The sequence below is a fragment of the Lolium perenne genome, chromosome 4 (genome assembly GCF_019359855.2).
Source record: "Lolium perenne isolate Kyuss_39 chromosome 4, Kyuss_2.0, whole genome shotgun sequence".
NCBI lineage: Eukaryota > Viridiplantae > Streptophyta > Magnoliopsida > Poales > Poaceae > Lolium > Lolium perenne.
The window spans coordinates 65,493,220-65,498,515 of record NC_067247.2 but is presented as its reverse complement, the minus strand read 5'-3'; positions in this window follow the sequence as shown (position 1 = coordinate 65,498,515).

The window sequence follows — 5,296 nt, the reverse complement described above, 5'->3', positions numbered from 1 at the left end:
TTATTTGATCATCCGGATTCAAAGGAATCTGGTGGTAGCCTGAATAGGCATCTAGAAAAGACAACAGTTCGCAGCCGGCAGTCGAGTCTATGACTTGATCTATGCGCGGCAGGGGGAAGGGGTCCTTCGGGCACGCCTTGTTCAGGCTGGTGTAGTCGATACACATGCGCCAGGAGCCGTTCTTCTTCAAAACCAGGACTGGGTTCGCCAACCAGTCCGGGTGCAGCACTTCCATGATGAAGCCGGCTGCCAGCAGCCGAGCGATTTCTTCACCGATGGCCTTCCTTCTTTCTTCGGCGAAGCGCCTGAGAGGCTGCTTCACCGGCTTGGCTTCAGGCCGGACGTGGAGGTGGTGCTCAGCCAACTCCCTCGGCACACCCGGCATGTCTTTTGGAGTCCATGCGAAGATGTCCCGATTCTCACGGAGGAAGCTGGTGAGCTCGCTTTCCTATTTCCTGCTCAAGCCGGCACCGATGGTGACGTACTTGTCCGGCTGCGCCGGGTCCAGCAGGATCTTCTTGGTGTTGTCGGCCGGCTGGAAGTGAGTCGTCCCAGCCGGGTTGCCTGCAGCCGGCATGTCTGTCTGCGCGGCCTTGGCGAGGGCGACGGCGTCGTGGATGAGCTGCTTCTCGGTGGCGATGACCAGCGTCTGGGCCATCTTGGAGCTCTGCGTGGCGCAGTCCATGGAGCGGCGATAGCCGCCGGCTATGGTGATGACCCCCTTGGGGCCAGGCAGCTTCATCTTCAGGTACCCATAGTGGGGCACCGCCATGAACTTGGTCAGGGCCGGCCTGCCCAGGAGCGCGTGGTAGGGACTCAGGAGGTCCACCACCTCGAACTCGATCTTCTCGGTGCGGAAGTGATCCGGCTTCCCGAACATCACCTCCAGCGTGATCCGGCCAATCGGCTGGCAGCAGTGGCCTGGCACGATGCCATGGAAGACGGTGGGGGTGGGGCGCAACTCGGCCTCCTGGATGCCCAGCTTGCGGGCGGTGTCGTGGTAGAGGATGTTGATGCTGCTGCCCCCGTCGATGAGGACGCGCGAGAAGCGCACGCTGCGCCGGGTTGTGCCGATGGTGGGGTCGAGGACCATGGCGTAGCTGCCCGGCTTCGGCAGGACAGCCGGTGTGTCGCGGCGATCAAAAGTGATGGCCTGCTCTGACCAGTTTAGGTACTGGGGGACCGGTGGTATGACCGCGTTGACCTCGAGGGAACGGCTCTGCTGGCTCGTCTTGTCCTCGGGTTCGGAGGTGAAGATGATGTAGGTTGCATCTTCGGCCAGATATCGGCCGCCATGGTGCACTTGGTTAGCCTCGTGGTGCTCGAGGTTGGCGTTCTCTGCGCCGGCTTGGCCACCCGGCCCGCCGGCTGGTGGAGGCGGGGGTGGAGGCGGGAGAGGTTCACCGCTTGTCAGCCGCTTCATGAAGTGGCAGTCGCGGGTGGTGTGGTTGGAGGGGTTCTTGCCGCTGTGGTACTTGCACGGCGAGTCGAGCATCTGCTCGAAGGTGTACTTCGGCTTCCACTGCCGGTCTTGCTTCTGGCGGCGGCTGCCGCCTGAAGAGTTGTCTGCCACGGCGGCTACGTGGGCGGAGCCGTACCGGCAGTCCGGCTGGTCGCTGTGACGCTTGCCGCGGTAGTTGTCCCGCCGGCTGCCATGCGAGGCGCCCTCGGCCGGCTTGTTGTTGTCCCGCCTGGCGGGGGCCGGCGAAATTTCAGCCGGAGGCTTGCCGGCTTCCTCAGCCAGCGCGTACTTGTCGGCGATGGCCATCAAGGCGGCCATCGACTGGGGGTCGCTGCGGCGTAGCTTTGTGCCACAGCATGGTGTTGGGCCGACAGCCTCCCATGAAGAAGCTGATGGCCTGGATCTCGTGCATGCCCTCGCAGGAGTTGCGCATCTCGCACCAGCGCGTTAGGTACGCGCGATCCGTCTCGTCGGGGCCCTGCTTACACATCTCCAGCTGTTGGGGCCAACCCGGCCGGCGGTAAGTGCCGGTGAAGTTGCTGATGAAGGCCGCTTCGAAGTCCAGCCAGCCGTTTATGCTGCCGGCTGGCAAGTTGTTGAGCCATGTGCGGGCGGAGCCGAGCAGCATGAGGGGGGAGTAGCGTACAGCCCAGCGCTTGTTGCCTTTGGCGATGCCGACTGCGGTGGAGTAGTCCAGCAGCCAGTCCTCCGGCTTGGCAGTGCCGTCGTACTTGGGGGTGTCGCGCGGGAGCTGGAAGCCGTCGATCATGGGCTCGTTGATGATGCGTGGCCCGAAGCACTTTGGGCCGGCTGGCGTTTCTTCTTCCGCAATGCGGGATTCGACCAGCCGGTCGAGGCGTTCTCGGGCGTCGGTTGGCTCGATGCGCGGGCCCAACCGGGAGCGTGCCGGCTGGCGTGCGCCGCTTGCTTCTGGAGCCGGCCGGTGCTGGCGGCGGGGCTCGGAGTCTTGCTCCTGGTTCCGGCTTGGAGGAGGCCGGCTGCGGCTGCTGCCGCCCGGCTGGTGGCTCGGCCGGCTCGAGCTTGCGTGTGTGGCCCGGGAGTCACGGTGCCGGCTTGGTGCTGGGGAGGCGGACTCGGCCGAGTCCCTGGCGCCTTCCCTGTCGTTGCCTGCAGCTCCACGAGCGTGAGAAGCTGCTGGGGCATTGACATACACAGGGTCGGCCGCCTGCCTGGTGGCCGCGTTGAGCAGCTCAGTCACCCGCTTGGTCTGGCGGCGTAACTCTTCGCCTTCAAGGCGGTTCAGCTCTTCTGCGGCGGCTTGTGCCGCGCGCATGTTCTTGTCGGGGGTGTTGTAGACGGGTTGCTCCGCGGACGGAGTCGGCGAAGGAGCGCCGTCGCGGGCGATCTCGGCGCCAAGGTCGCGGCCCCTGCGGCGGATCTGGCCGGCTCGGCTGGGATCGTCGCCGCCTGGAGTGAGGCCGTGGGCGCGGTTATACTCGCGCTGGGTGATCTCCATCTGGCGCTTAGCAGCAGCCAGTTCTTCTGTTTGCTTGAGGAGGAGCTGGCGGTGCGCCTCCAAATCCGCCTCGATGGCGGTGGGGTTGGCACCAGGCGTGAGCGGGGTGCTCAGTTTCGCCCGGACTTCGTCCAGCCGGGACGGTGGTGGTGGCGCCTTTGCGCCCGAGCCAGAGGCGTTGGGGTCGACGTTGCGCTCCAGGTTGGGGCCGCGGGTGCGCGGGTTCTTGGTGGGGAGCTCCTCGCCAGCCATCATGACTTGCACGACGGCGAGGCTGGCGGGAGCGCTGCTGCCGGCTCGCGGAGGAGGGCTTGCGCAGCGCAGCACCTGCCGCGGGTAGCGCGGTGGTGCGACGGTGGCGACGTAGACGTTGTGGCCGCCGAAGGAGATGACGCTGCCGCCGGCTGGGAAGGGCCGGTCGGCGAAGCAGCCAGCGTTGTCGCTGACGCAGTCGAGGGAGCCGAATCTCCAGATCAAGCCTGAAGCAACTCGCTCGCCGGTGGTGATGGTGAGGCCCGTCCGGATGAAGACACCGGCCGAGGATGCTGAAGGCCCCACGGTGGGTGCCAAATGTCGTGGTATCGTCACGGCATATGCCATAGGGTGGCTAATCGAAGGTGGTTCCTGAGAGATCTCACGGCGGTATCCGGATGCGGGTATGGGGACGAGCGACACGGCGACGTACCCAGGTTCGAGGCCCTCCGATGGAGGTAACACCTCTACTCCTGCTAGAGTGTATATGGTGATCACACAATACAAGGTTGCTCCTTGAGCTGTATCCGGCTGCTCCTGGGAGGCTAAAGGAGACAGAGTCTCTCTCACAGGACAGCGCTAAGGGAAGTGGTGAGGTGAGAATGATCGATCGTCCCCCGCACGAGGGGGGTAGCCCAGCTTATATAGGCGCTGGCACTTTACATATAAGACCCTATAGTCTACTGGCCGGCTTGGCCGGCTCCGGCTTCCGCTCCTTCCCGAGGCAGTGACGTCAGGAGCCGTTGAGGCCTCATGGCCTGTCCCATCCGGCTGCCACGGTCAGCGGTATGGAGAGGAGGTGTCCCTGTCGCCATCAGCCACTGTAGCCAGTACGGATCGACGTAGACCAAGATGGCCTGTCCGGCGCGTGGCACTATTGCTCTACAGTGCCCCGCGCTTTACGGAGGATGAAGTCAGCGTGGACTTTGGGAACCCAGATCACCAACCCGGTTCCTTCCAGTGCAAGACTCGCCAGCCTCGAGTCGGTCTGAGGTACGAACCCCCAGTCGGATATGGCTTGTAGAAGTCGGCCCAGCTACAGCATTGGCGGCCGTAGCCAGGCCGACTAGGACCTAGAGCCAGCCGGCTTCCGGACCATCCGGCCACGGCGCCAGCCGGCTGCTCCTCAGCCGGCCTTTGCCGTGAGCCGGCCAGTGGCCAGCCGGCTGCTCCGCGTCCGTTGCCCTACCCGGGGCCTTCCCCCCGACATCCAGCTAGTCTTCCAAGGTTACAGAAGGATGTGGTGCAATGTCTTGTTAGCTTTGAGTTGGTGTTTCCACCATCTTTCTTCAATATTATGACACATCTCCTGGTTCACCTTGTCGAAGAGATTGCCATCCTCGGTCCTGTCTTTCTACACAATATGTTCCCCTTCGAGAGGTTCATGGGGGTCTTAAAGAAATATGTTCATAACCGTGCTAGGCCAGAAGGAAGCATCTCCAAGGGCTATGGAACAGAGGAGGTCATCGAGTTCTGTGTTGACTTTATTCCTGACCTTAAGTCGATTGGTGTTCCTGAATCGCGACATGAGGGGCGACTAAGTGGAAAAGGCACGCTAGGAAGGAAATCAATGATATGTAGGGACGGCATTTCTTTCACTCAAGCACACTACACAGTTCTACAAAGTTCCACCTTGGTGGCCCCGTATATCACTGATCACAAGAATATTGTACGCTCTGAATATCCGGGGCAGTCTGAAGACTGGATTACACATAAACATATGCAGACATTCGGCGGTTGGCTCCGAACACATCTCATTAATAACAACGATATTGGAGATCAGTTGTACTTGTTGGCCGAGTCACCATCTTCGACTATACTGACTTTCCAGGGGTACGAGATAAATGGAAATACCTTCTACACGTTCGCCCAAGATAAAAAGAGCACCAACCAAAACAGTGCTGTCCGCATTGATGCAACAAACACTAACAGTGGGGAAAAGGACACATATTATGGTTACATAGAGGAGATATGGGAACTTGACTATGGACCTTCTTTTAAGATCCCTTTGTTTCGGTGCAAATGGTTCAAGCTTGATGGAAAAGAGGTAAAGGTAGACCAGCTGTACGGAATAACAACAGTGGATCTCAACAATCTTGGTTACA